The sequence below is a fragment of the Microcaecilia unicolor genome, chromosome 3 (assembly GCF_901765095.1).
Source record: "Microcaecilia unicolor chromosome 3, aMicUni1.1, whole genome shotgun sequence".
NCBI lineage: Eukaryota > Metazoa > Chordata > Amphibia > Gymnophiona > Siphonopidae > Microcaecilia > Microcaecilia unicolor.
Genome location: NC_044033.1, coordinates 459,157,123 through 459,182,068, shown reverse-complemented (window position 1 = coordinate 459,182,068; position 24,946 = coordinate 459,157,123). Strand labels below are relative to the sequence as shown.

Genomic DNA, 24,946 nt, shown 5'->3' with positions numbered 1-24,946 from the left:
CACCCCATGCCTTCACCCATACTCCCTCTCTAATATGCCTCTCCTCCTACATTTTTCCTCAGTTCTCCCACCCTCCCACATTCTCCCTTGCACACCCGCCCACCATCTACTACTACTACTACTATTTAGCATTTCTATAGCGCTACAAGGCATACGCAGCGCTGCACAAACATAGAAGAAAGACAGTCCCTGCTCAAAGAGCTTACAATCTAATAGACAAAAAATAAATAAAGTAAGCAAATCAAATCAATTAATGTGAACGGGAAGGAAGAGAGGAGGGTAGGTGGAGGCGAGTGGTTACAAGTGGTTACGAGTCAAAAGCAATGTTAAAGAGGTGGGCTTTCAGTCTAGATTTAAAGGTGGCCAAGGATGGGGCAAGACGTAGGGGCTCAGGAAGTTTATTCCAGGCGTAGGGTACAGCGAGACAGAAGGCGCAAAGTCTGGAGTTGGCAGTAGTGGAGAAGGGAACAGATAAGAAGGATTTATCCATGGAGCGGAGTGCACGGGAAGGGGTGTAGGGAAGGACGAATGTGGAGAGATACTGGGGAGCAGCAGAGTGAATACATTTATAGGTTAGTAGAAGAAGTTTGAACAGGATGCGAAAACGGATAGGGAGCCAGTGAAGGGTCTTGAGGAGAGGGGTAGTATGAGTAAAGCGACCCTGGCGGAAGATGAGACGGGCAGCAGAGTTTTGAACCGACTGGAGAGGGGAGAGGTGACTAAGTGGGAGGCCAACAAGAAGCAGATTGCAGTAGTCTAAATGAGAGGTGACAAGGGTATGGATGAGGGTTTTGGTAGAGTGCTCGGAAAGAAAGGGGCGGATTTTACGGATGTTGTAAAGAAAGAAACGACAGGTCTTGGCGGTCTGCTGGATATGAGCAGAGAAGGAGAAAGAAGAGTCAAAGATGACCCCAAGGTTTCGAGCTGAGGAGACAGGGAGAATGAGAGAGCCATCAACAGAAATAGAAAACGGGGGGAGCGGGGAGGTGGGTTTGGGGGGGAAAATGAGAAGCTCGGTTTTGGTCATATTTAATTTCAGGTGGCGTTGAGACATCCAGGCAGCAATGTCAGACAAGCACGCTGAAACTTTGGTTTGGATGCAAGGTGAGATATCAGGGGTAGAAAGGTAGATTTGGGAGTCATCAGCATAGAGATGGTAGGAAAAGCCATGGGATGAGATTAATGAACCAAGGGAAGAAGTGTAGATAGAAAAGAGGAGGGGACCAAGAACAGAACCCTGAGGTACACCGACAGGCAGAGGGATAAAAGTAGAAAAGGATCCACCAGAGTGAACACTAAAGGTGCGGAGGGAGAGGTAGGAAGAGAACCAGGAAAGGACAGAGCCCTGGAATCCAAGTGAGGACAGGGTATCAAGAAGTATGCTGTGATCGACAGTGTCAAAAGCAGCGGAAAGATCAAGAAGAATGAGGATGGAATATTGACCTCTGGATTTAGCCAGTAATAGGTCATTGGAGACTTTAGTAAGCGCAGTTTCGGTTGAGTGGAGAGGGCGAAAACCAGATTGTAATGGGTCAAGAATAGCATGTGAGGAGAGAAAATTAAGGCAGCGGCGGTGAACAGCACGCTCAAGTAATTTGGAGAGAAAAGGAAGGAGGGAGATGGGTCGGTAATTAGAGGGACAAGTAGGGTCAAGTGAAGGCATCTTAAGGAGAGGTGTGACCACAGCATGTTTAAAGGCAGCAGGGACAGTCGCAGTGGAAAGTGAGAGGTTGAGAATGTGACAGATAAAAGGAATAAGAGTAGGAGAGATGGCATTAAGAAGGTGGGTGGGAATGGGATCAGAGGAACAGGTGGTACATTTTGAGGAAGAAAGGAGAAGTGTAGTTTCCTCAATAGTAACTTCAGGAAAGGAGGAAAGGGAATGAGGGGAAGGAGAAAGAGGGGAACGGACTAGTGGAGGGAGAGCTGGTGAGGTAGAGAAAGCAAGGTTTATCTTTTGAACCTTGTTGTGAAAGAATTCAGCAAGGGTCTGAGGAGATAATGAAGGGGGAGTTGGGGGAGGGGGCACCTTGAGGAGAGAGTTCAATGTGGTGAAGAGAAGTCGAGGATTAGAGCCAAGAGAGTTGGTCAGTTGGATATAATAATCCTGTTTGGCACGTAAAAGAGCAGATTGGAAGGAGGTCAGCATGAACTTAAAGTGTAAGAAATCAGCAAGGGCCCGAGATTTCCACCAGAGGCGTTTGGCGGAGCGGGTACAGGAACGTAGGTAGCAGATATTAGAAGTCAGCCAAGGTTGGGGTTTTGTACGCCTTACAGGGTGGGTCATCAAAGGTGCAAGAGTGTCTAAGGCAGAGGATAGAGTATTGTTGTAAGAAGAAACAGCCTCGTTGACAGACGTGGATGGTGCCACAGTAGAGAGGAGGTTTGAAACATGGGAGGATAGAGATGAAGGGTCAATATCGTGAAGATTCCTAGATAAATTAGATAGGATAGGACGGGACTGGGAGGGAGGAGATTTAAGTGTGAAAGTTATAAGATGGTGATCAGAGGAGGGATGATCAGAGGCAAGGAAACTAGAAGGTGAACAGTTGGAGGAGAAGATGAGATCAATACAGTGACCATTTTGATGAGTGGGGGAGGTGGAGCATAGTTGGAGATTAAAGGAGGATGTTAAAGCGAGTAACTTGGAAATATAAGAGTTGGAAGGATCATTAGCAGGAATATTAAAGTCACCAAGGATGAGAGAGGGGGAGGAAGGATCATGGAAGAAGGCAAGCCAGGCGTCAAAGTCACTGAGAAAGGATGAAAGGGACTTATCAGGGGGACGATAAATGACCGCTATTCGAAGAGGCAGAGGAGAGAAAAGGCGGATAGAGTGGACTTCAAAGGAGGAAAAACAGTGAGATTGAGGTGGAAGAAGGGGTTGAAATCTGGAGGAGGGAGAGAGAAGTAGTCCAACACCGCCCCCACGGCTAGCAGGGCGAGGAGTATGTGAAAATAAATAACCGCCATGGCACAGGGCTGCGACTGAAGCAGAGTCATCAGGGCAGAGCCAGGTTTCTGTTATGGCGAGCAGATGGAGGTGACGCGAGATAAAGAGGTCCTGGATATAGGGGAGTTTGTTACAGATAGAGCAGGCATTCCATAGGGCGCAAGAGAAGGGCAGAGAAGAGGAGGGGAGTAGAGGAATAGAGATGAGGTTAGAGAGGTCACGGTGAGATCTGTAGAGTTTGGATAACAGTTGGTGAGGAGGGCCAGGATTGGGATTGATGTCACCAGCTGAGAGTAAGAGAAGGAGTAAAAGAGAGCGGAGGAGAGTAGGAGAGGTGTGGCCACGAAGGTGTCGAAGGCGAGAGGTATTTAGGTGGAATGGGGAAGGCAAAATGGAGGGAAGAAAGAGACGGAGATTAAAAGCCAAGAGGGAGGAAGAGGGTAGGAGAGAAGGTGAGGTGATGAAGTCAATGGATGGGAAGTGAGTTCCTGTAGCGGAGAGAGGTAGGGGGTGAGGGAAAAGATTAGGAAGGGACAGAGCTAGGAAGAGAATGTGAATAGGGGCCATAAACGATTAAGGTACTTTAGCAACTGGAAAAAGATTAGATACAAAGAGAAAAATGCCCCGCGCGCCTAATGGCGCACGGCACCTAGAGCGGAGACCCTGAGTGGATCGGGGTGTACCTGGGTGTCACCCCGGAGAAGGCTGTAAGGATATGCAGATGAGCTGCAAGTCCTCCACAGCACCTGAAAGGCAGCCGGTGGTAGAGGTGGGCACCTCCCAGTTTACGTCATCAGTTGTCTTGCAGTAAAATCTTTGCCCTACACTTCTTTTTTCTTTAAGTGTGGACGGAAAAAAAATGTTCTTATTGTTTCCTTATATGTTGAATGAAATGTTTTTCTGTTTATGGAACTGAATGTAAATTGCATGGTCACATTCTATTGTGTATAATTGAAAATACTAAAATAAAAAAAATAAAAAAAAGTGTATAATTGAAAATACTAAAATAAAAAAAATAAAAAATAAAAAAAATATCTTTGCCCTACATCATCTGGCAGTGTATTGAAATGCTGTCTTGGCCTGCACTGGGCCTTTCCTTCTGACAGCACCCCTTTCTGAAAATAGAAAGAGGGCTGGGGGGGGGGGGGGAAGCAAGAGATGCCGAACTGGGTGGGTGGGGCATGGGAGGGCAGTTAATCATTAATCGTGATTAATTTTTTTAATCAACGATTAACGCATTAATCATGTGGGTGCTTTTTGATCCATATTTCAGTTACCTGTTATCATTTTGCTGATTGCACCTTTTCTGTTCATTTTTCTAATTTTCAGAATAAACATTTTTAGTTTATTGCCTCTGCTTGTCTGGACTGACTAGGAATCCTAGTGGTTTGTGTATTGGGTCTGTGGTTGCTTTCAAGGAACTGTGGGGCCACTGGGAGTGTGGCCCCAGTAACCTAGGAATCTCTGGGGATAATTTGAGAATGGGAGACTCACCAGAGGTGGTTGGGACCCAGTCGGTGGGAGGAGGGTGCTAGTGTAGAGCACAAGCGGCAGGTGCAGGTGGACCTGAGCTGTGCTAGGGATAGACCCTCTACCACGGGGTAGCCCCAGGTGGGTGGCTAGACATTTTGTGACAAATCCCTGCATTTACTCTGGTTCAAGCTTTCATTCAACATGTTTTTCATCTCCATGGACTTCCTCTACATATAATTAGCAATCAAGGTCCCCAATTCACCCCACGCTTCTGGAAGTCCCTCTGTACCACTCTTGGTGTCACTGTCCAGTTTTTGTCAGCTTACCATCCTCAGACCAATGCTCAAGTTGAACATATCAACCAAACCCTCAAGGAATACCTGCGCATGTACGTGAATGGCCATCAGGATGATTGGGTGTCTCTGCTCCCCTGGGCGGAATTCGCATACCACAATCATTTACATGAATCTTTTTGCATGTCCACTTTTTTCATTGTTTATGGATAACATCCTCAGTTGCCTCTACTTGTTCCTGTATCCAACCAGCCACCATTCACTGAACTCTTCAGGACATTCATAACATCTGGAATAAGGTTCAGGAAAACCTTCAACAAGCCGCAGCCCAGTTTAAACACTTCAGACAACAAGAAAAGGACCGCACCCATCTTCCAGCCAGGACAAAAGGTCTGGCTTAGTACCAGATATTTGTGACCGTCCGCTATCATTTAAATTTGTGCCCAGGTTTATTGGACCCTTTCTCATCCAATCCTGCTGACATCAGACACCCCCACCTTTTAAGGAGGAGCTGGACTGGGACTCGGAGCCTCAGCTACTTCTTCCTATCGAAGCTGGTGCATTCCTCTTGTGCTTTTGCCTTTCTGCTAGCCGCCTGCCTTGACTAGAAGCCTGGACCGGACGTTGCCTTTCTGCTAGCCGCCTGCCTTGACTAGAAGCCTGGACCCAATGTTGCCTTTCTGCTAGCCCCCTGTCTTGATCAGAAGCTTGGACCTGACATTGCCTTTCGGCTACCGTCTGCCTTGACCAGAAGCCTGAACCCTGACGTTGACTGTAGCAAATGTAGGAGTCAGGTGTGGACTAGCTGAATGGCAAGTCTGTTGCTGATTCCTGACCCTGCCAAGCCAAGTCTGTTCCTGATTCCTGTTCCTGCCAAGCCTGTTCCTGATTCCTGTTCCCACCTTGCTCAGCTGGTTCTAGTCTCCTGTCCTGGTTTTCCAAGTCCTGTCGGCTGCCCACACCCAGGAGCTCAGTCGTTGGGGGAACAGCGGTTATCCCAGGTGAAGATCTGGGTTTTTGCCCACATCTGCTTTTGGAGCAGCAAAAGGACTCACCATACCTGAATCCATGACAGAAGCAATATTTAAATTACTGCACTGTCATTTATTGGCCTTTTTTATTATTTTTTAAATGGTCTTTTTACCAGATGCGGTAAAAGGTGGCCTCAGTGCGTGGCAATCCTACCCACCGATGCCACTGCGAGCCATCTTTTACCACCATTTGGTAAAAGTTCTCCTAAGTTCTCACAGCGCCAATTATTTGTTCTCTTTAGGAGAATCAGTATTTATTTTAAACTAGAGCACTGCACAAAATTTATTAAAAAATTTTTTTTACTCTCAGAATTATTTTATGAGAGTCAATATTCACTTTCCCTTAAGCTGTCTTCTTGCTTTGTCATTTAAAATGCTCATAAAATGAGATTAATCTCATTTGTCTGATACCTGTCTGAAAATCTGACAAGTCTTATTATAAATTCTTGTTTTTCAGAATTTATACCTAAACAATTCTTCTCAGTTTAAAATAAGCTGTCCTCTCATTTAACAATAAACTATATAGCTTTCATTCACTTCAAATTATTGAACTTGTAATTGTTATTTAAAACACAAACAAGTTTCTGTAAATAAATTCTCTCTTTCCTAAAACAACGAAATAACTAACTTTCACAAATCTCTGAAAACATCTCTCTTCAACAAAGCCTACCTCGAGAATCCATAGCTTAATTATAACACTTCACCACTCCACCCTTCCCTGAATATCTTCTTTTTATAACTATTTGATTAGTTCTTTTTGTTATCCTTGATCTTTTGTAACACCAATTGTATCTTTTACCCTGGAATGGCAATGCATAACAGGTCTCTGTAAGCCACATTGAGCCTGCAAATAGGTGGGAAAATGTGGGAGACAAGTGCAATAAATAAATAAAGCAACCGATATTAATTATTTAGGGGTCCTTTTACTAAGGCGTTCTAACAGATACAGCATGCGCAAAATGATAAGATGCCCATAGGAATATGATGGGTGTCTTGTTTAACACACACTAATCATTAGCACACATTACACCTGTCAGCGTGCCTTAGCTCTTTAATCAGCTCTATATTAAAATATTTATTCAACACTTACCTTACACTTTCTCTCTCAATTAAAGAAAGTGTTTCCTTTCAAAATTACTTTTAAAATACCTGTTCTCATTATACTTCAGCTAAATAAAGCTGTTTAACAAATACCAGTCAAACCTAGTTAATTAGTTGAACTTTTCATCTCCCTCAAAACACACACTTGCAACACCCTCCTGCTTCTTCCAATCTCTTTCAGTGTTCTGAGGCATAGGTTCCTTCAGAGAGTAGTGCAGCCAATCAGCTTGCAGCTTACATATACTTGTACACAGAGTCAGAGAAGTCACTTTTTAAAATGATATTTCCAAACTTCGCTTTTGGGTTAAACCTCACGAAGGAGTCCTTTTACCAAACGATGGTAAAAGGGCCCTGTGGTGGCAGCGGCGCACAGGTTTGCTGCATGCCGAGACCTCCCTTTTATCACCACCAGTAAAAAGCTTTTTTTCTTTTAAAGAAGAAAATGGCCATGCAGTAAGTTAAACACATGCAGCGTGACCATTTCCTGGGGAAGCCCTTACCGCCTCCTATTGAAGAGCTGGTAGGGACTCTGGCCATAGCCCAGCAGCAAACAGGGCATCATGGGGCACCATCTGATTACCACCATGCACGCCCCAGATACTAGCAGGAGTCAGAACTACCGCCGGGCTCCTGCCACTCACCATGCCAGCACTATCTCTACCACCCTTTTGTAAAAGGACTCCTAAATCAGGTTAGCAACCGTAAGACTTTACTTTTATTTAAAAACCTTTAACTTTGGCAATATTTAGGAATTTTCTTTTCGACTCTGTACTGTTTCTATTAAATGCAAGCTTCTGCAGTACTTTTTGTCACCTAGAAACCACACAGTACACATTAGTGACCTCTCAGCACCTGCACTAGCCACCTCACACCCTTAAAAATTATTACATTTTTTTAAAATATATTTAATATAGACAGCAGGTATCTGTGCCAGTCTCCCTGTATTGAAAAAGCACATGTGAATTTTTGTGCCAAAAATCAAGCACCGTATAGGCCTTTCTACAGCCCCCACACACACACCCACACCCACTCACAGCAGTCTCTGAGACCAAACACAGCATCTGTCACATATGTGTTTTTGCATCTTAAATACAATACAAATCACTCTAAAATATAGCCCACGGACATAAGGACCCCTCTTAGCCTCTGTCAGTACCCCCGGCCATAATTTAAATAAAAAATTTATTTCTGTGGCTTTAATTTTTCTCCAGGAGCTTCCTGGAACTTGCTGGGCCTCCTGTTTCCCCCCCACGGGTGACTCGGCTACCGACATCACGTTCCAGATCACTGCGCATGATGCATATGAATAGTGTCAGAGGCCCAGCAAGGTCACAATTCAAATCAGGGCCTCTCCCACTTCGTCTTCCCAGGCTCCCTCCACTTCAAAATGGCCCAGAACAGGTTTTTCTTGTCTGCTATGTTAATTATTTACCAGTATGTATGTTTTCATATGCCCACTTGGTTTAAGCTTAAGCTTCTTATACAAGTGGATATTTAATGTATATTTTGATCTGGGAATGAAACCTAACACCCCATCAAGAAAAAGAAGGAGTGCAATTTCTTTAAGCCAGGAAAACAAATGTAAGTTTAAGCATATAAGTAGCTATGCAAAGTCTTTAGACTTTGAGCTCTCCTTTGTTCTCCTCTTCCTTATTCTCCTCTCTACTTGGCTCCCACACGAGCATCTTACTTTCCATCATTTTCTCCACATTTCATGGAAACTGTAACTTAAACATATTGGGGGGAGAGGGGTAAAATTGGTATTTAGCTCATGCTTTTTACAGTTGAGCTCAAGGTGAGTTACATTCTAGTACAACATTGTCCTTTCCTCAAAGGACTCAATTTAAATTTTGTACTTAAGGTCATGGAGAGTTAAATGACTTATTCCAAGATCACAAGGAATGGCAGCAGGATTTAAACTCACAGACCTCCCTAGTTCTCAGCTCCCTGCTCTAACTATTAACTCTACTCCACTCACTGCAGAAACTTGAATGAGGTACCATATAATTCTCCTTTATTTCTTCTAAATAGTAAGGGGCATACCTCCTGTAGAGAATTATGGTCTCCTCCTCAAAAGTTCAAGTGAAAAACACCCATCAAAATGGGAAACACCGATCTAACTTAAGTCCAGTCCCGGAGTACCCCTTGCCAATCAGGTTTTCATGATATCCACAATGAATATGCATGAACTTGATTTGCATACACTGCCTCCATTATATGCAAATCTTCCATGCATATTCATTGTGGATAGCCTGAAAATGTGACTGGCAAGGGGTACTCCAGGACTGGATTTGGGAAACACTGGGTTGTGTGACTATGGTGTAAGAGATGCACCCAGGAAGCCAGTCTCGTTTTCTCAGCCTGCACAGACAGGATGCTCCTGAAACCATGAGTATATTCTACTCTTCAGCTTGGTATGCATACTTCCTTTATTACTGGATTATTTTCACTATCTTCATAAACCTCCCTTTGCATTTTTCTTTTTTGTATTTGTGTGTAGCTGATTCAAGCTTAACAGGCTTGTGGATGGTCTACTACCCTAACGGAAGTGGCTGAATTGATCACATCAAATGCAGCACCCGAGCTGTACTGTGCCCCTTCTGCTTCCCCTGACTCCTTGTAGAGGGCATCAGGCAAGGCCCTTTTAGAGTTCCCTCCACTTTGGAGAGGGGACTGTTTCTGCATTATGAATGACAAGAAAGTTCAACCTCCATTACATCGGATTGCCTTCAGGGACTCCAGAGGGAGGTACACTGCGGCCTATTTTACACGTGCTTCAACCACTGGTTTTCTGGGTATACACGATGTAGGCCTCCAAGCTTCTTTCAACCTAAGACGTACGGCGAGAGGTAATAAAATGGATATGCCCCACCCCTGACACAGGAATGCAGATCTCCCGTTGTGAAATAGAGGATGATAAATTTAAAAATACCTGCATAGAATAAAGTTGTACCACAGAAAGACAGTATTTAATCCAAAATCCATGACCCGTTAAAAATCCGACAGCCTGAAAGACCGAGGATCTGATGCAAAGGAAAGGTCAAATCAGATGACAAATCAGCATTTTTCTACTAATATAGAGTTAACATGGAATCTTGCTACTTTTTGGAACTCTGCCAGGTACTTGTGACCTGGATTGGCCACTGTTGGAAATAGGATACTGGGCTAGATGGACCATTGGTCTGACCCAGAACAGCAACTCAAGTTCTTATGCTATGTTCTTCTCTTAGAAGCACAGTTTCTTTTCAGCCAAAGTGTCAGATTTTTGTGAAATTCTTCTTTCATATATGGGTTAAAAATTCACCTTTGAATTAAATCCTATATGTGGCTAGTAAAGTGCAAGACTGACACAAAGCCAACATTATACAGTTTATTGTTAAAGTTTTTCCAGCAGCATTATGGCATTTAAATACATATAAAATGTTTAAAAAAAAAACCTAGGCCATTTACAGAGCAGAATATAGAACTGCAGAAACTTCTAGAATTATAAATCATATGGGGTGGGGAGGACAAATGACACCACATAGGACTTCTGGGGGAAAAATATAAAAGTGTAGAAAAAAACCCAGTATAAGTGCCACTAATTCCATTTATGGAAAACATGCCCCGTTCTCTAGAAAGCATGGGGAAGGCTGAGTGTGCAGTGAGATCAGTAACTATGTTTGGGAATAGCAATGCAGTGAGGGCTCCTTTTACCCTGTGCTATAAATGGACAATAGAAGTGCCAGCAAGAACCCAGGCAGTACAAAAAATAAAAATAAAAGCTGACCTTACAATCTGTTCCAGGACAGGAGCAGACAGGACCAAAATGGACCCACTTAAATGCCCAAAACTTGAGAATCAGTGAGTTAATCAACATTACAGATAATAAATAGAAACAAAACAAAACATAGAAAAGAAAATAAGATAATATCTTTTTTATTGGACTGACAATACATTTTTTGATTAGCTTTCGAAGGTAACCCTCCTTCTTCAGATCAGAAATAAGCAAATGTTGGCAAGCATAAAGTGAAACACAAAGACATTTCAATGACAGGAAGAGGGTGGGGTGGGTTAGGTGAGAAACGGGAGAGCTGGGTAAATGACAGACAGGGAGAGATGGATGGTAAATAAGAGGGTGACAAAGCAGTAGAGTTTTATAATGGGCTAGAAAACCCAGATCTTTGTTAAGTCCTGTCTGTTGTGTGTCAAAATATTTAATCATTTTGACTTCAAAGGTCTTACGTGCCTGGATTTTCTTAAAGTTTCCTTTTAGTATTCTCACCACAAAATCACTGATGCAGTGTTCTGTTTTTGTGAAGTGCTGTCCCAAAGAGGTGACATGCTGGTTGGCATTGGCATTTTTCATATGATGTCTACGTAGATTAAATCTCTTCTTTAGCATCTGGCTTGTTTCTCCAATAGCATCCTTCTTCACACTTTTTACATTGAATGATATATGGGGTGTAGCCAGACCTCGAGGTGGGAGGGAGCCAGAGCCCAAAGTGTGGGGGGGGGGGCACATTTTGGTCCATTGCCCCACTACCACCGTCGCCCTGCCACTCCCCACCCACTGTCACTGCTGCACATACCTTAGCTGGCAGGGGGTCCATAAACCCTGCCAGCTGAAGCACTGCCGCCACATATACCTTGGTTGGTGGGGGTTTCCAATCCCCACCAGCTGAAGCCTTTGTCCAGCTCTGGTCTCTGGCACCGCTACATTGCCTACCCTGCTCTCTTCCCCTTATGTCCGGCATGCTCGTTTTAATGAAATTGAGCATGCTCAGTTTCACTAAAATGAGTATGCCGCATGTGAGGTAAGAGAGAGCAGGGCAGGCAATGTGGCAGCGCCGGAGACCAGCACCGAAGGCTTCAGCTGGCGGGGGTTGGGGACCCCTGCAAGCCAAACCAGGGCCCAGAGCCAGCTTGGGGGGCCCAGGCCCCTGTGGCCCCCCGTAGCTACACCACTGAATTTGAAGATGAGCATGTGAAGGATTCCTTTATGTTGAATGTTTTCCCTTTGTGAATAACTGTGGGATCCTGTGAAATGTGTTGGCACAGAGTTTACAGCTGCCACTCTTCTTTTTGGGTTTCTTTCAGGAGTTTGCTTTTCACTAATTTGTGTTTTAAGTTGGGTAGCTGTCAGAAGGCCAGCACTGATGGGGGATGGGATTATCTCTTTCAGTAGTTCATTCTCCTGGAATAGTGGCTGTAGATCTTTTATGATTCTTCTCAATTTTTCTAGTCAGACAGCTGATATCACATTGAGGGGCTCATTTTCAAAGCACTTAGACTTGTGAAGTTCCATAGGTTACTGTGTAACGTTATAAGTCTAGTGCTCTGAAAATATGCCTCTGAGTATAATTATTTATGAACGTTAGACATTGTATGGGCATTGGGAGGTGGGGAAGGGAAAAAGAAATCCATGAAGGGGGAAAAAAAAGAAAAGAAAATCCATGAATGTGACCTTGGATGTTAACATCAACTTTTCCATCAGAAAAGTTATGCTCCTGGTCTAAGGGAAAAATCAGTATTTTCATGAGGCGGGCTAGTACAAAACATTTGTAATTAGTAGGATTAAAAAAAAAAAAAACACTTCTGCCATGTTAGGAATGTAATAAAACTAAGGCATGCCTTTTTAAATTCATCTAGCTGTAGGCCAAGTAAAACAGGGCACTGCCCAGCTTCTCTTTATAAAACTCCCATAAAAACATCCTGTTGATACATGTAAAAGCATGAGCTGAACAAAAAAGGCTGGGAAGAGGCATTTTAAAAGCAGACTGTGGGCCCATCATACAAAAATGAATTTTTCAATGTATTACCCACTTATCAAAAAAGTAATTGCAATTGGCAACATAAAAATAGCTAACAAATTTTAACACTGCTTCCTGAAACAAAAACAAAAAAGAAAAAGTTGTCACTTAGGGGTATGTTTACTAAGGTGCGTTAGCATTTTTAATGCACCTGTAAATTTAAGGCCCATATATTTCTATGGGCGCATTAGCGTTTAACGCGCATACACCATTTACACACTTTAAAAACACTAACGTGCCCATAGTGCTACTTAGTAAACCTAGCCCTTAGGACCCCGTTACTAAGCCGTGCTAAGGGTGCACTAGCATTTTTAGCGCACGCAAATTATTAGCATGTTAGGAACATATGGGCGACTCTAGCATTTAATGCGCTCTAAAAACGCTAGTGCGCCTTAGTAAACAGGGCTCTTATTGTGGTATCTTAAATCACAGAAAAGTCATTAACCTGTTAATTAGATTGTAAGCTCTGTCGAGCAGGGACTGTCTCTTCATGTTCAAGTGTACAGCACTGCGTACGTCTAGTAGCGCTATAGAAACGATAAGTAGTAGTAGTAGTATAGGAATAGTAAGAGAACGGACCAAGACAACTCAAAAGTAGTCTTCAGATTTATAGTGTCTGTACTTTGTATCTTGTTTTCATATTTGTACTATTCTAGTCTTCATTGTCCATATCAAGATTCTAGGGATATAGCTGAATATTAAGCTCAGAAAAGTAAATTGATATATGGGAGAGGAAAGAGAGGGGAGAGGCAAGAAAGGGGAGTAGTAACCTAGCTACTATTGGACTGAAAGACTAGCATACTAGAACTAAGGAAACCCAATTCAAATCTCACTGCTGCTCCTTGAGACCTTGGGTAGATCACTTAGGAGCTCTTTTACTAAATGATTCTTACTGCATTCTCGAGAAACCTCTCCTCTCCCTTTATATCCTCATGACTTTCTTTTATTTTAACTTATAAATCATCTAGTGACACTTATGGCATGATTGGTGCAAGTGATGACAAATAAGCTGGGTTAGGCACTAATGTGCATCTAACACAGCAAAAATGGCCCGATAGCACTCGCACATGGCAAAACTATCCTAACTGTGCGCTAAAAATTTTTATATTTTTGTTTTGAGGCGACACATCAGGGACAGGAAGTGGGTGTTCCTGTGCTAACCAGTTAGGGCACAGTAATGTAGTTGTGTTAACTAGTTAATGCACACATACTGTATTATGCAAGAGTGCTTACCACCTACAAAATAAGTGAAGGAAGTGGTGCTGCGTATTTTTCAAAAATGGCCACATGCTAATGGCAGCATTGGTGCATGGCCAGAAATGAAAATAGAAAGAAAAAAAAAAAAAAAAGCTATTTTTACAGCTGTGATAAAAGTGGTTCTTAGCATTCGGGAAAAACATGCATAAGGGTGTGCAAAGGCCACTTTTTACTGCAGCTTAGTAAAAAGGACCCTTAATGCTCTATTTCCTCAAGATTATAAAGCTTCTGGGGATAGGTAAATACAAGCTATTGAAAAATTCTAAACCCAGCAGCAGATATGCATGGCCAAGACTAAAACCTAAGCAGGCAAAATTTTAGTCAGATGTTCAGTTAGTCAAATTTTAGTAAGGGAAAATAACTCCACCACCTTTCTCCAGGGCTTGCTGAACAAAATTTGTCAAAACATGTTCTTGAGATTTTTCAGATAGATACAAATGTCAGCTAATTTTAGAAATTCTACAGTTGACAAAGTGAACACCTTCTCCAGGAATAAAAATCATTTGTTTCCTAAAGCTATTGTGCAATAAGACTCCAGCAGGGTTTGTTTCTACTCTGTCCACCCTTGAGAGAAGTTGTGGCAACCTGTGCAGTGTCTGTGTGATGAGAGGGAAGAAAGTTTTGCAATCACTAACTTAATTAAGCGCAGGCCTCAGGTTAGGCCTGTGCTCAAGTCGGTGACAGCAGAGTGGTGGTAAATGGAATTTGCTCAAAAGAAAGGCGAGTAGTGGAGTGCCTCAGGAGCCCTTTTACAAAGGTGTGGGACGGCTAACGCATGGGTACTGCGCGCCTAATCGGCACTACTACCGGGGTAGCACATGTGCCAGGCAGTAATTCCGATTTTGGTGCATGCCAAATCCCTCAGTAGATGCCAAATCCCTCGGTAGAAAATAATTTTCTACCACAGGGGCAATTCCTGGCAGTAACTGGTAGCACGCCCATGTTTATTTTATTTATTACATTTATATCCCACATTTCCCCACCTATTTGTAGGCTCAATGTGGCTTAAATAGTACCGGAGAGGCGTTACAGACTCCAGTGTAAACAAATACAAAGTGATGTTGTGGTAAGATAAAGTTCATGTGGCACAGTCACACTAGGGAATCGTACAACGGAAGAGTTGTGCTATGTCCATTACGTTCTTTAGTTTTGTTGTGTTGCAAAGATCAGGCATTTATGTTGGATCGGTCGGTTAAGCATGTTGGCACATGCTGCATGGTTGTCACATAAGTAGACAAAAAGAAGGAGGAAAACCCTGACGTGCAACAAAAGCAATGGACAAGAATGTGAGGACTCCGCAAAAAGGATCTCAGGAAGTCTTTAATATCAATAGCTAAAAAATGACCCGACATGGCCGTATTTTGGTTCATAGACCTGCATCAGGAGTCTATTGGATCTCTTGTGTTGTGGCTGATAGCTTAACCAAGAGGGGTATAGCTGTGTGGCTTCCATAGATTAAAAGAGCTCTGGGCTGCAGAACACCATGGCAGCAAAACTCATCTGTGACATCAATAAAGTACCCGTGTCGGGTCATTTTTTAGCTGTTGATATTAAAGACTTCCTGAGATCCTTTTTGCGCAGTCCTCACTTTCTTCTCCATTGCTATCACATAGGTAGCACATGAGATCTTACCACTAGGTCAACGGGTGGTGGTAAGGGCTTAGGCCGTAAATAGGTGCGCACTAGTTTTAATATTAGCACAGGCCCATTTCCCAGCCCATTAAAAGATAGTCCAACACGCACCCAAAATATGCACCCACACTACTGCAGGCCACTTCACCATGGCTTTGTAAAAAGGACCTCTCAGTGATCAGTCTTAGGGCCAATTCTGTTTTATATCTTTACAAGCAATATTGCCAAAGAGAAGGAATGACCCAAGGATTGGAGGGAACAGAAAGCATGAGAGTAATCTACAATAATTAGAAGCTTGGGCTAATACTTGGCAGTTATGCTTAAATGTGAAGAAACATAAGATGATGCATTTGGAGCGCAGAAATCCAAAGGACCTGCATGCAGTAGGAGGTAAGAGGATGAGAAGAGACTGGAAGGCCTGAATATGCAGACTTGTATTTGGAAAAACACGTTTTGACAGCGCCAAACCACTCAGAGAAAAACTGCATTGGCTACCAATCAAAGAATGCATCACTTTCAAAATCTGCACAACTGTTCATAAAATCATCTACAGCGAGGCACCGGGATACATGACAGACCTTATCGACCTGCCAACCAGAAACACCACAAAATCTGCACGATCATACCTAAACCTCCACTACCCAAGCAGCAAAGGACTGAAATACAAATCCACCTATGCAACCAGCTTTTCCTATCTAAGCGCACAACTATGGAACGCATTACCAAAAGCAGTTAAAACTACACCTGACCACCTAAATTTTCAGAAAGCACTAAATACAGACCTGTTCAGAAGGGCATACCCCACCGACCCAACATAAAAATACCTGGACACTTGCGACACAATCTAACCAAAGACCATAATGGACATTACTGGACTCTTCTTTCCCCTTTCCCTCCCTAAGTTCCCCCCAATTGTACCTACCATACGTGTACCTCACTTTGTATTCATTCATACTACGTATTTGTTCAGACCGGAATCGGCCAACACCATTAACGGTTATATGTAAGCCACATTGAGCCTGCAAAAACATGGGATACAAATGTAACAAATAATAATAATATCCTATATGAAAGGAGAGACAGGGGAGATATGATACAGATGTTTACATACTTCAAACGGTATTAATATAGAAAAACAATTTTCCAGCGAAGGGAAAGTGGTAAAACTAGAGGACATGAATTGAGGTTGCGGGGTGGTAGACTGTCAGAAAACTCTTTTTCACGGTGAGGGTGGTTGATGCCTGGAATGCAGAAGAGAACTGTGGCAGAATCCAAGGTGGTGTGGGATGAACAAAGGGGATCTCTAGAAAAGAATGGTATCAAAAACAAAAAGTTAAAAGTTTGCATATCAAGTGGTGCTTAGATGGCAACTCTGGAAATATCAGCTAAGGCTGGTGCTGGGCTGCCTTGTACGGTCCGAGTCCCACATATACATATAGCAATCCAGTTTAGGATGGGCTGTAGAGAGCTTCAACAGAACTCCAGCAATTTGGAACTTGAGGAGAGTGATGGCAGACTTTTACGGTTTGTGTCCCGCAAATGACAAGACGGATACGGATAGGCTGCAGTGGGCTTTGACTGCAACTCCAGTAGTTGGAACATAAGAATTTAGGCCAAGCAGACTTCTTCAGTCTATGTCCCTGAAACAAAGAAGACCAGGATCAAAGTATATAATATCACGATCATTGTTGATTTAATCTTGAATTGAGACTGTTGTGCAGATTGGATGGACCATGCAGGTCTTTATCTGCCATCACTTGCTATGTTACTATGTTATTATAATATGCTGAGATCAGAAGAGAGACCCCAGGGTAATACTGTCACATTGTTTTGCCACCTTGAGATTCTCAGACTAGGTGAAGGCCAAGGGAAGAAGGATATTCAGCAGCATTGAGAAGCACATAACTAGCAAGGGGTGGAAAAATGGTAGTGATAATGCAACTGTAGAAGTCATTAGCGAGACTACACTTGGAGTACTGTGCCTTGTCAAGGATACGAGTCAAAGCCATTCAGAGAACAGTGACCACAATGGTAAGAGGTCTGTTCCAGAAGATGTACGAAGAGGCTTGAAGACATGAATGTGCTTACCCAAGAGGGGGGGGGCAGGGAAGATATGATACAGACATTTAAATTCTTGAAAAGATAGTAAGGAACAAAATTATCTTTTCCAAAAATGGAGAGGCTATAGAACTAGAGGACATGAAATGAAGTTGCAGGGAGGAAAAACTAAAATCAACAATAGAAAATACTTCTATAGACGGAGCAATGGATGGAGTCGAAAACAGTGATGAGTTCAAAAAGGTAGTATGAACACAAAGGCTCCCTATGTAGCCAAGGAGGGAATAAAAAAAAAAAAAAAGTATAGAGCATTTCCACTCACAGTAAAACTTAAATTTTCACACTTTAAAAGAAAAAAAAAAGGCATTGTTGGGTGTGGGGGGGGGAGAGGGGAATAGCTTGCACCAGACATCTCTTACAATTATAAAGACAGAAGTGTGTGTGTGGGGGGGGGGGGGGGGGGTAGTAATCCTTACAGAGTTTCAAGTATAACTCTCACTATTTTTTCTGGTTAGAGGGGTCATGCTGGTTTTTATCTTCTGTCATTTACTATGGTACTTTTTTTTTTTGGTCACACAGATCTGTGTTCTTACTTACATCTTATACACTGCAAATATGCAGAATGCATTTGGAGGGGGAGAAATAGCATTGATGGCAAATGCAAAAAAGTAAACAATTAATATATTTTTAGTACAACGTTCTGTGCCTGTCTACCCCTCCTCCACGTTTGGCAACTGGCCTACAGCCCATATCATTTTATGCTGAGGTTTGCGTTTTCTATTGCTACACCAGCAAGTGTCTGTGCCTTTAGCTGCAGAATATGAAACAAGAAATACTACACATGTGTGTTACACACAGACACTGTTATGTGAGAGAATACATCATTCCAGGGATGTGCCAAGACATGAGCAGATAATACATCAGCTATGAGTTCATCCCTTTGGTTCTGGTGCACACAGCATCAACAGTTTTAAGTATGTCACTGTTTCAAGGGACCCAACTCAGTGATTGTTCAATGGTTATGGCTATCCCAGCGTATTCTAAATGGAGAAGGGTAGACAGTGGGGTTCTTCAGGGGTCTGGGCTGGGACCGCTGCATTTTAACATATTTATAAATGATCAAGAGATGGAAGTAACTAGTGAGGTAATTACATTTGCTGACAACACAAAGTTATTCAAAGTTATTGTTAAATCGTGAGAAGATTGGCAGATGACGTTTAATGTAAGTGCAAAGTGATGCACGTGGGAAAGAGGAACCCGAACTATAGCTACATAATGCAAGGTTCCACATTAGGAGTCACTGACCAGGAAAGGAATCTAGATGTCATCGTTGATACGTTGAAACCAAATGGCAGATGACGTTTAATGTAAGCAAGTGCAAAGTGATGCACGTGGGAAAGAGGAACCCGAACTATAGCTACATAATGCAATTTTCCACATTAGGAGTCACAGACCAGGAAAGGAATCTAAATGTCATCGTTGATATGTTGAAACCTTCTGCTCAGTGTGCGGCAGCAGCTAAGAAAGCAATTAGAATGTTAGGTATTATTAGGAAAGGAATGGAAAACAAAAATGAGGACGTTATAATGTCTTTGTATCGCTCCATGGTGCGACCGCACCTTGAATAAACGTGTGCAATTCTGGTCACCGCATTTCAAAAAAGATATAGTGGAATTAGAAAAGGTACAGAGAAGGGCGTAGAAAATGTTAAAGGAGATGGGATGACTTCTCCATCAGGAAAGGCTAAAGCGGCTAGGGCTCTTCAGCTTGGAGAAAAGATAAAAGTTAATTGAAACAAGTCTACTTCAAAGGATGAACTACAAATATCTTCTAAAGCCTTTAACAAAGCAACCAGCTTTTCAATCAAATCGTAAGCCATACCGCTCTATGGGAGACATCAAAAAAACTCTTAGCAAATCCACCCATAAGCTTCCTTACCAAAATATATCTGTACGATCGCTAAGACCTTGAACTTTAGACACTAAACCATTTCCCACAATAGAACAGATAAAAGTCAATAGGACAAACCAAGAATTTTGGCAAACAGAAATAAAGTCCACAAAGACTGAAATCTCCACTTGCAGCCAAAAATTGCAGAAATGTTGCCATCTAGCCGAATAAGCCTGCCATGTGTTACGAGCTAAGGCATTTTGAAGTAACCAACTAATGGGTCCAGGAAAATCTTCCAATAATAAGCAGACATGTTCATCAACACTCAATTTGCTTCCAGAACCAGCACATGAAAACAAGCCCACTGACTTCAAGAGAGAGCATCTGCTAAATCATTATAAATCCCAGGAATGTGCTTACCAACCAAGCTCATATTTAACATTAAGCATCCCCCAATATAGCATAACAATTCCACTATCAAAGCAGAACTTGTAGATTGCTTTTTCACTGCTTCCACAACAGCATTATCGTCACTCTTTGGTTGCATAAATGGTTACCCAACATCAATGCCATCCACACCTAAAATAATTCTAAGCAAGCCACATTCTCACACTATCCATTATCTCCCCACCACTGGCCATGCCTCAGAACACCATTCACACTGAAAATAAATCCCAAAATCCTGACTGCCAGAAGCATCTGTGAACTACTGCAAATCATTATTTGAAAGTGGAAGCTGAGGCCACACCCTCACTCCATTAAACTGTGTCAAAAACATCTGCCACAATGCAAATCCTCCTGAACCCCTTTTTATTTATTTAGATTTTGCTCACACCTTTTTCAGTAGTAGCTCAAGGTGAGTTACATTCAGGCACACTGGATATTTATCTGTCCCAAGAGGGCTCACAATCAAAGTTTGTACCTGAGGCAATGGAGGGTTAAGTGACTTGCCCAAGATCACAAGGAGCAGCACCTCTCGATTGCAAGACCGGTGCTCTAACCACTAGGCCACTCCTCCACTTTTGTCAGGTGAACCTTATAGTGCTTCCGGGAGGGAAAGGTTAGGACAGCTGTTGTACTTGGTGATTCGATCATTAGGCATATAGATAGCTGGGTGGCTGGTGGACGTGAGGATCGCCTGGTGACTTGCCTGCCTGGTGCGAAGGTGGCGGACCTCACGCATCACCTAGATAGGATTTTATATAGTGCTGGGGAGGAGACGGCTGTCTTGGTACATGTGGGTACTAATGACATAGGAAAATGTGGGAGAGAGGTTCTGGAAGCAAAATTTAGGCTCTTAGGTAGAAAGCTGAAATCCAGATCCTCCAGGGTAGCATTTTCTGAAATGCTACCTGTGCCACGCGCAGGGCCCAAGAGACAGGCAGAGCTCCAGAGTCTCAATGCGTGGATGAAACGATGGTGCAGGGAGGAGGGCTTTAGATTTGTTAGGAACTGGGCAACATTCTGGGGAAGGGGGAGCCTATTCCGAAAGGATGGGCTCCATCTTAACCAGAGTGGGACCAGGCTGCTGGCATCGGCGTTTAAGAAGGAGATAGAGCAGCTTTTAAACTAGAAATGGGGGGAAGGCCGACAGTCGCTCAAAAGAGCATGGTTCGGGATAAGGTATCTTTCAAAGATATCACCATAACAGGGAAGATAGAGTATCCTGATAGTGAGGTTGCAAAAGAGATTGTAGTAGATCGGGTATCTTTAAATAACAATAAAATCAGACAAAAGATTGCCAATTAATACTGTCAAGTACTAAGCATGATGTACTTAGGAACAACAAACATAGTTTGAAATGTCTATATGCGAATGCCAGGAGCCTAAGAAATAAGATGGGGGAGTTGGAATATATTGCACTAAATGAAAAATTAGATATAATAGGCATCTCTGAGACCTGGTGGAAGGAGGATAACCAGTGGGACACTGTCATACCGGGGTACAAATTATATCGTAGTGATAGGGTGAATCGGATTGGTGGAGGGGTAGCATTGTATATTAACGAGAGCCTTGAATCAAATAGATTGAAAATTCTGCAGGAAACAAAACACTCCTTGGAATCACTGTGGATTGAAATTCCATGTGCAAAGGGGAAAAGGATAGTGATAGGAGTGTACTACCGTCCGCCTGGCCAGGACGAACAGACGGATGCGGAAATGTTAAAGGAAATCAGGGACGCAAACAAACTGGGCAACACAATAATAATGGGGGATTTCAATTACCCGCATATAGACTGGGTTAATGTAACATCTGTACACGCAAGGGACATAAGATTTCTTGATGAAATCAAGGACAGCTTCATGGAACAGCTAGTTCAGGAGCCGACAAGAGAAGGAAAAATACTAGACTTAGTCCTTAGTGGTGCTCATGATCTAGTGCAGGGGGTAACGATACGAGGGCCGCTTGATAACAGTGATCATAATATGATCGGTTTTGATATTGGCATTGAAGGAAGTGAAACTAGGAAATCAAGTACGCTAGCGTTTAACTATAGAAAAGGTGATTACGACAAAATGAGAAAAATGGTGAAAAAAAGACTGAAAGGAGCAGCTCGCAGAGTAAAAAACTTGCATCAGGCGTGGATGCTGTTTAAAAACACCATCCTGGAGGTTCAGGACAAATATATTCCACGTATTAGAAAAAAGGGAAAAAAGACTAAACGTCAGCCGGCGTGGCTAAACAGTAAGATAAAGGAAATCATTAGAGCCAAAAAACAATCCTTCAGAAAGTGGAGAAGAGAACCAACTGAAAGTAACAGGATAGATCATAAGGAATGCCAAGCCAAATGCAAAGCGGAGATAAGGAGGGCAAAAAAGGACTTTGAGAAGAAATTAGCGTTGGAAGCAAAAATACATAGTAAAACTTTTTTTAGATACATTAAAAGCAGGAAACCGGCCAAAGAGTCGGTTGGGCCGCTGGACGAAAATGGTGTTAAAGGGGCGATCAAGGAGGACAAAGCCGTAGCGGAGAAATTAAATGAATTCTTTGCTTCGGTCTTCACCGAGGAGGATTTGGGGGGGACACCGGTGCCGGAAAGAATATTTGAAGCGGGGGAGTCGGAGAAACTAAACAAATTCTCTGTAACCTTGGAGGATGTAATGGGTCAGTTCAGCAAGCTGAAGAGTAGTAAATCACCGGCACCTGATGGTATTCATCCCAGAGTATTAATAGAACTAAAAAATGAACTTGCGGAGCTACTGTTAGAAATATGCAATCTGTCCCTAAAATCGAGTGTAGTACCGGAAGACTGGAGGGTAGCCAATGTTACTCCGATTTTTAAGAAGGGTTCCAGAGGAGATCCGGGAAATTATAGACCGGTGAGTCTGACGTCGGTGCCGGGCAAGATGGTGGAGGCTATTATTAAGAATAAAATTGCAGAGCATGTACAAAAACATGGACTGATGAGACAAAGTCAGCACGGATTTAGTGAAGGGAAGTCTTGCCTCACCAATCTAATGCATTTTTTTGAGGGGGTAAGCAAACATGTGGACAATGGGGAGCCGGTTGATATTGTATATCTGGATTTTCAGAAGGCGTTTGACAAAGTGCCGCACGAAAGACTCCTGAAGAAATTGCAGAGCCATGGAATCGGAGGTAGGGTATTATTATGGATTAAGAACTGGTTGAAAGATAGGAAGCAGAGAGTAGGTTTGCGTGGCCAGTATTCTCAGTGGAGGAGGGTAGTTAGTGGGGTCCCGCAGGGGTCTGTGCTGGGTCCGTTGCTTTTTAATGTATTTATAAATGACCTAGAGATGGGAATAACTAGTGAGGTAATTAAATTCGCCGATGACACAAAATTATTCAGGGTCGTCAAGTCGCAGGAGGAATGTGAACGATTACAGGAGGACCTTGCGAGACTGGGAGAATGGGCGTGCAAGTGGCAGATGAAGTTCAATGTTGACAAGTGCAAAGTGATGCATGTGGGTAAGAGGAACCCGAATTATAGCTACGTCTTGCAAGGTTCCGCGTTAGGAGTTACGGATCAAGAAAGGGATCCGAGTGTCGTCGTCGATGATACGCTGAAACCTTCTGCTCAGTGTGCTGCTGCGGCTAGGAAAGCGAATAGAATGTTGGGTGTTATTAGGAATGGTATGGAGTCCAGCTGTGCGGATGTTATAATGCCGTTGTATCGCTCCATGGTGCGACCGCACCTGGAGTATTGTGTTCAGTACTGGTCTCCGTATCTCAAAAAAGATATAGTAGAATTGGAAAAGGTACAGCGAAGGGCGACGAAAATGATAGTGGGGATGGGACGACTTTCCTATGAAGAGAGGCTGAGAAGGCTAGGGCTTTTCAGCTTGGAGAAGAGACGGCTGAGGGGAGATATGATAGAAGTGTATAAAATAATGAGTGGAATGGATCGGGTGGATGTGAAGCGACTGTTCACGCTATCCAAAAATACTAGGACTAGAGGGCATGAGTTGAAGCTACAGTGTGGTAAATTTAAAACGAATCGGAGAAAATTTTTCTTCACCCAACGTGTAATTAGACTCTGGAATTCGTTGCCGGAGAACGTGGTACGGGCGGTTAGCTTGACGGAGTTTAAAAAGGGGTTAGATAGATTCCTAAAGGACAAGTCCATAGACCGCTATTAAATGGACTTGGAAAAATTCCGCATTTTTAGGTATAACTTGTCTGGAATGTTTTTACGTTTGGGGAGCGTGCCAGGTGCCCTTGACCTGGATTGGCCACTGTCGGTGACAGGATGCTGGGCTAGATGGACCTTTGGTCTTTCCCAGTATGGCACTACTTATGTACTTATGTACTTATGTACTAAGAGCGCTAGCCAGCATGAAAAATAAACCCCATTGGAATTGCTCGTGAAGCAAATTAAAACCACCCTACTAAAAAGATTGTAGTTTTAAAGAAGAAGTTGTCCTTGCACAAGATTCAATCACCTCATGGAAAGCCTGAACTTTGTCAACAGTCAATCATGACTCCATTCGCATGGAGTCTAAATCCACACCCAGAAATACAAATGAAGTACAGGGACCCACAGATTTCTCATCCACCAGAGGAATGCCAAACTCAGCAGCCACATTGCAAAATACAGACATTAAAATGTGCACATTGATCAGAAACAGCCACACCCCCAAAAAGAAAATCATCCTGATAATGTAAATTAAGACAAGATGATAAGAACATAAAAGTAGCCATACTGGGTCAGACCAATGGTCCTTCTAACACAGTATCCTGTTTTCCAAACAGTGGCCAAGACAGGTCACAAGTTACTGGTAGAAACCCAATTAGCAGCAACATTCCATGCTACCAATCCCAGGGCAAGCAGTTGCTTCCCTATGTCTGTCTCAATAGCAGACTATGGACTTTTCCTCCAGGAATTTGTCCAAACCTTTTTTAAACGCAGATATGCTAACTGCTGTTGTTGTATCCTCCGGCAAAGAGTTCCAAAGCTTAAATATTCATTGAGTGAAAAAATATTTCTTCTTATTTGTTTAAAAAAAT

The 24,946-nt window shown here is 42.9% G+C and overlaps 1 protein-coding gene across 3 annotated transcripts in view; it reads right to left on the bottom strand.

The window, feature by feature from the left end:
- Positions 1 to 24,946, bottom strand: part of LOC115465211 (elongin-A-like) — a 137,318-nt gene that overhangs the window by 73,917 nt on the left and 38,455 nt on the right. The window contains exons 1-2 of one of the 3 annotated variants that reach the window (XM_030195609.1): positions 5,373 to 5,377; positions 4,255 to 4,259 (exon numbers count right to left, since the gene is read on the bottom strand). The exons of the other annotated variants lie outside the window; for them this stretch is intronic. The gene's annotated coding sequence lies outside the window, so the exon portion shown is untranslated. Of the gene's footprint in view, positions 1 to 4,254; positions 4,260 to 5,372; positions 5,378 to 24,946 lie in introns of those variants that run through there. 3 annotated transcript variants of the gene reach the window in all.